This window comes from Tupaia chinensis, unplaced genomic scaffold (genome assembly GCF_000334495.1).
Source record: "Tupaia chinensis unplaced genomic scaffold, TupChi_1.0 Scaffold000492_1, whole genome shotgun sequence".
Classification (NCBI taxonomy): Eukaryota; Metazoa; Chordata; class Mammalia; order Scandentia; family Tupaiidae; genus Tupaia; species Tupaia belangeri.
The window spans coordinates 1,975,918-1,982,667 of record NW_006160004.1 but is presented as its reverse complement, the minus strand read 5'-3'; the positions used below and the strand labels follow the sequence as shown (position 1 = coordinate 1,982,667).

The window sequence follows — 6,750 nt, the reverse complement described above, 5'->3', positions numbered from 1 at the left end:
AAAAAAAAACCCCCCCAAAAAAAAAAAAAAAAAGAAAAAGAAAAAGACATTGTGGAAACCCAGACACCAGAAAGGTGAGATCTTCCACAGAGAGAAGAAAAAATATGAGATTATAGGGCAGAGCACATTTGATGAGAAAACTGTGGACCCACAAATTTTACCAAAAATCAAAGCTGTCTCTCAACTCCAGGGCTACCTGCAATTCATGTTTGCCCTTACAGACAGTTTATCCTCACAAATTAATGTTCTAAATTTTTTGCCATGAATTTAATTAAATAATTGATTATATATATATATATAAAATCATTCCTCATCTCAGTTTCTGTTGTTCAGGAGTCCATGCACCATTCAGCCATTCAGCTAAGTCTTTTGCTCAGGGTTTCACAAGACTGCATTCAAGGTGGTGGTTGAGCTCTGTTTTCATTTGCAAGTTGGATAGGGGAAGAATTTGCCTCCACACAGTTATATGTGTTTGGAAGAATTCATTTCCTGTGACTTCAGGAATGAAGGGTGCCATTCCTTGTAGACTGTTGGCTGTAGTCTGTTCACAACCTCTAAAGGTGCCTATACACAGTTTCCTGCTCCATGCTCCTCTCCAAAGGTGGTCCACAATATGACATATTGCTTCTTCAAGGTCCACAGTTGAGCAAGAGAGACTGTTTCCAAGACCAAGTTTTACATAACACAAAGTAATCATGGGAGAACCATCCCACTACCTTTGCCATGTTCTGTTGACTAGTTGCAAGCCTACCCAAATTCAGCGGAGTGGGATTGCAGAAAGAAATGAGCACCAGGAGAGAGAGATCATGAGGGGATCACCTTAGTATCCATCTCCCACAATGGGGAATAAAGTAAGAACAAACTGCAGCAATTCTTCGTTACATAGCTTTCCTACAGCTCTTCAGAGGACTCTGGTTACCACTACTTTGCAACAATTCTGATTATTCCTCATTGGATGGAAAAGTCAAAGAGAAAAGAGTGAACTGTAGGATCATTTTTTTTTTCTCTTTTTATGCCCAGAGAGCATTAGGATCCCAGTTTATTCATCACTTTGACCTAAACACACTGTTTAAGAAACAGGCACTGTCTAATTATTGAATGGGTCAGGTGAGGGAGGAAAGTCCAATCACCTTAGGAAGCCTGCATTCAAACTCTAGAGTGCAAATTCTTAAATTCTTGGCATGTCTCTGATTTTCCAATTTCTGGGCAGGGCCCAGCCCTTAGCCTGAGTCTTGTGCATAGCCAGCATCTTTTCTTAATGAAGGGTCACATATAGAACTTTCTGCTCCTGAAAGTTTGCTGAGTCCTTCCCCTGACCAACTTCTTTTTGATGTTCCTTGGAATTCTTTTTCTGACCTCATTAGAAGTGGGTTTGTTCTGTCTCGCTGGTGTGCTCCCAGACCTTGTCCTTATCCACTGTTTGACTAAGCACAAAATGTTTCCTTCATCAGTAAATTTAATTAAGAGGCCAGTCACTCAGCAAGCCCAATCATCTCTGGCCAGAGGCTAAAAATAGAGGGAGAAAAAAAATCCTCCAGCCAGAGAAGTAAAAGTGAGTCACATTCTTTTTTTTTTTTTTTGGAGAGGTTTTTGCTATAGGGCGTGTGTGCTCACCAGAAAGAGAGAGAGACATAGAGACAGAAAGCGACAAATCACCCCCCAGGGGGGATGGTCACGCCGCAATCCCTTCTCCTCCATTCTCCTCTCGGGATCTTGGGCACGCACGCACATGCACCCGGCATGAGTTTTAAGCCACCAGGTCCAGGATGTGAACCGTGGTTGATACGTGGGAGTTCAGGGACATAGCCATTACGCTAACTGCTGGTTCCCAAGTGAGTCACATTCTAAACCTCTCTGTGTGGTGACTCTTTAGTCAAGGAGGAAGCAACCATGACTTTTTTCTACATACAAGTACTAGGTTCTTAGTTAGTTCTTTTTCCTCCTTGAGTTCTAGCCCCATAAAAGGGTTATTGAACTTTATTGTACAAGCTGGAATTGTCCCTTCTCCCTGCCCCCAACTTCGAATCTTCTCTGCATCTTAGCAGTGCCCTGATAAAAAAAAATGTGTGTCTGGCTTGCAGCCCACTGAGACCCCTCCATTGTTTCCTTTGCATGCTTATCACAGTCATTAGTAATTTGTCTTGTCTCCTGTCTCATATTATACTTGAACAGTGTTTTGCTTATTTCATCTTTTGTTTAAAAATTATCAAATATTTCTTCAGCTTTAACAAAATAGACTCTAAGACTTATAAAGGTCTGCAATGACCTTAACTCCTCATTTTACAAATAAAGGTGGTGAAAACAAAGCAGTTGAGTGGTGTGTCAAAAGTCACATGTAGTCTTTACTGGGAGCAGGATTAGATCACACATAAATCTTTTAACTGATTTACACTATAATTTCACAGGAGGTAACAATGGGAACCCAGGCACAGGTAGGAATCCAGGACTCCTATATTTATTGCAACTGCATTGTGACTGGTGAAAAGTCAATATCATATCTTGAAAGAATCTAGAAGACATAAATTCACAAACTGATCACATTTCCCCACCTGCATCGTGAGCTGGTTGCTATCTTTCTTCTCTACCCAGAACCCATGCTTCCTTCAAATGCCAACAGCAGGTTCTTTCATCTTCTGACTATGCTTCTTTACCACTAATCTTCAAATGACTTCATTTGGTCCACATGCCATCACTGTCCCTCTTCCCTCAAGTGAAACATCACCTTTCTAGCCATGCCCCTACCAACTGTAATTCTTGTTCTCTGTGCATCATAAGAGCTATCATTTATGGAATGCCTACTAGATACCCAGCATTGTGCTTGGTATGAACCATGTACTACTAATATAATGACCACCAAGATCTTAAGAATTCGAGATTATCTACACATGAGAAGACTGAAGCTCAGTAAGATGAAAAACTTGTTCATCCATTTGTTAAGTGTGTGGTGCCAGGATCTGAACTCAAGTCTGACTCCAGAATATACCCTTTTCTGTCCCAACGAGGTATCCCAATAGGCCTTGAATTTGCTAGTGCATTATTAATGGTAGACACTCTGTCCCCTGACACTCCTAATTTTATAGACATATATGTCAGAATTCATATTTGGAAATGAAAGTGTCCATATCTATGTATAAAACTAGTGACACACCATTCTTCACCCTTTGTTTGTGTGTATATGCACACCCCACAAGTACCTACATATGTGTGTAATGCACCTCGACAGTCATGTCAACTATAGGAAACCCCCAAAATGAGCTAAGATCTGTTTTTAGTCAAAGACACATACCATTGCCTTCCCTGTGTCTAGTTTGCATTCCAACCAGTTTGAAATTATATAGACCACTTGTTTCACAGTTTTTCCAATTACTTGATAACTTGCATCCTTACCCAAGATACTAAAACATTAAAGTGGTTTTTTTCCTTCTGCAACATGCTGACCTAATTAGTATTATATAATGTTAAAATATTTGAGATTTTTTTGAAGTTACTTTTCTTTTTTCTTTAATTTCTGAGTTTCTCTCCCCTGTTTACCATTTCCAGCATAATTTTTTTGCCATATTTCTAAGTAGTCCTATGTGAATCTACACTGTTTTTATCCTGTTCTTTCTGTTGTTTCTGAAGAAATTGCAATTTTCTGGGCTCTAATTAAAGTGCCCCACAGGATACTTCAGTTTTCTTCTGCTTCATGTAATATTGCACAATTTTTTAATTGTGGTTTCTGCTCCTCTTTATGGATGCTGAATTCTCCTCTACTGTGTTCCTTTAAATGCCCAATAGAACCATAGATGTATGTGTTTATTATACCTTTCAAAGTTTGAAATACAAATATTGAATTTCTACTCTTCTTGACAGTCCAAAACTAAACATATAGGGAAGATTGCTTTTATTCAGCTAATCTGATGAGCCAATAAATGAGACTTAGACAGTACTGCTGATATTACGAGAGATGATACAAACAGGTAAATGCCAAATTAAAAGAATTCTAATTTTTGTTATTAAAAAAATAGTAACCAGGTCATTTACTTCAAAGCAGATGTAGTAGGGCATGGCAGACTAATACTACTACATTAAAAAAAAAAAAAAAAGATAAATTACACAACTCATATTTTTACGGGATTGGAAAGCTGTGGTGCTATGGTTTGAAATGTTCCCTAGAATTCATATGTTGGAAATTTAATCCCCAATATGAAAATACAGGGAAATAAAGCCTAATGAGAAGTGTTTAAGTTATGAGGACTTCATCCTCATGAATAGATAAGTACTATTATAAACAGAGTTCACAGGAATGAGTTCTCTCTCTTGTTCTCTTGCTCCTTTGCCTTCCTCCATGTGGCAACACAGCAAAAGGGACCTCGCAGTATGCTGGCATCTTGACCTTCGACTTCCCGGCCTCCAGAACTGTAAGAAAATAAATGAATTCTCTTATTAAATTACACAGTCTTAGGTACTCTATTATATCAGCACAAACAAGACATGGAAATGGTGACGACTAGAAGAGTGAAAGCTCGGCAACAGAAGAGCTTCTTCTAGGTAAATAATAATTGCAGTAATTGCTGTTTTCTTCTCTAGACATATTTGCCAATTCTGGACATGAGTTAAAGATAAGGCTTGGCTCAAAATGAAGGATGCTACTAGTAGATTTTGGTCAGTCACTTGTGGTTAGAATGATGGCTTGGAAACCAGTGTAGTCCCCAAAATAAACATATCTCCCCCATGAACTCTGCCGAGCTCCATTAGTCCCCAAAATAAACATATCTCCCCCATGGCCTCTGCCGAGCTCCGTGGCAGTGCTAGAAATTGGAAAAGCTAGACACAAACACAGATTCAGATTTCCTGCAGAAATCTAGACTTGAGGAGACCATTAAAGGGAAAAGCCCTTTGGATTTTGAGCAAATCAAAGCTGGCCTCACTCTCAAGGCGCTGGACATATTTGAGCCTGCATGAGGGGAAAGCTAAAATATAAACTCTAAACTTCTTGGGGGTCAGGGATTGAAATAGACTTCTCTTTTAAAAGTCTGGGCAAGTTATGCCCAATGAAGGGGGTTGATATGAAAGCAAAATGGCATCTCTACCAGACTTCCATAGGCAACAACCTGCCACAAGAGGGAAGGAGCCTGTGAAAAGCATCTAACTGGTGGTCCTCAAGATATTTGTCAGATTTTTGAACTTGTATAAAGTGAAAGCTGAAAGAGTTAAACTCAAAGTCTCTGAAGGACAGAACATTATGGTATGAAAGATAAAGCAAAAATCTAGGAGCACTATTCCCAAGAAATAAGAAATTACCAGGTATGGAATGAATCTTACTTAAATTGTAATTCAGACTTGGTCAAAGAAAATCTAAACTGAATTGAGGTGCTCTGTCCCTCACTGTATATGCTCACAAGAGGAAGGAGGATGCTTTAACGATCAAAGACTCTATCTACAACACCTGTTATTTATATACAATGTTTATGATATAACTTTTTTCAAGAGAGAGATTTTTGCTATAGGATGCACGCACTTGTGCTCTCCAGAGAGACAGAGAGAAGAAAAGAAACAGAAAGTGAGAAATCGCCCCCTAGGGTGATAGCCATGCTGTAATCACTTCTCCTCCATTCTCCTCTTGGGATTTTGGGCTCACATGCCCAAGTATCTGAAATGAGTTTTAAGCCAGTGGGTCAAGGACTCAAACAGTGGTCAACCATATGAGAATCCAGGGTCTTAACTACTACACCACCTGCTGGTTCCTTCTAATGTAACTTTCAAAAATCATTAGACATGTAAGTAACTAAACTAATTAAGAAAATGTGAAAATAACAACTTAGAGGCTTTTGTTTTCAGCTCTGACATGTAAAGAACTGGAAGATCATTATATTCCACTTAAAACAAGAAAAAGCTGAACAAATGAAAAATTGATGACTTCCTCTGAACTCATCAGAAAATCAAGTTACAGTAAAAATTGTCACCTCCCCCCAAATCCAGAAAGACAAGCAAACATAGAGAATAATAACCCAAGATCTGCTTGTCTGGAATAGAAGCCCCTGAAATCATAAACTAGTAGGAACACTAGCATGGCAATTTTAAATACTCTTAGAGGCTAACAGATAGGCTAATGTGAGTATAAGGAACTCCTAGAGGTCATCCTCTGAAGGGGGCCTCCACACTTTTGTGTACTCAACATCCAGGAGCCACACCAGGTTCTCACAATGAAGATTTGAGAAAGAGGATCTCCTGACACTAGTGGAAAAAAGGTAATTATTGTAAATCTTCAGAAAACTCATGGAAAATGCATACTATAAAAAAACATCTTGAATGGGTTTCAAAAATAACTACATACTAAAATAAAGTGATCTTTATAAATTTATTTATTTACTTTTATTTTATTTTATTTACATTTTTAATACATTCAATCACATTATTTAGCTTACAAGGTGATCATTCCAATATGTGAACATTTCTCCCCAGTCTAGTTGATCAAAATATAACAATACTATTTCCCTGTTTCAACAACGCAGTCTCTGTATCCCTCCTCCAAATGTTTTTCCCCAGGCCCCACTCCTCCACACACGCCACATCTGGCATTCACACCCATCTCTTGTGTTTGTACATCCTTTAGCCTGTCAGTTTCAGTCATAGAGTGCGGACACTCGGTATATATTAAGTGGGGACATACAGTGTCTCTCCTTCATAGCCTGGCTTGCTTCACTCAGCAGTAAATCTTCCATATTCTTCCACTTTCTGTCAAAATCCAGGGTTTTTTTGTTTGTTTGT

The 6,750-nt window shown here is 38.8% G+C and overlaps 1 long non-coding RNA gene across 3 annotated transcripts in view; it reads left to right on the top strand.

Moving 5' to 3' along the window:
• LOC102493165 (uncharacterized) overlaps positions 1-6,750 on the top strand; it is a 40,881-nt gene that overhangs the window by 11,000 nt on the left and 23,131 nt on the right. For all 3 annotated transcript variants that reach the window (XR_001370963.1, XR_335669.1, XR_335670.1), the window contains one exon: positions 4,342-4,530. This is a non-coding gene — a long non-coding RNA (uncharacterized LOC102493165). The remainder of the gene's footprint in view (positions 1-4,341; positions 4,531-6,750) is intronic.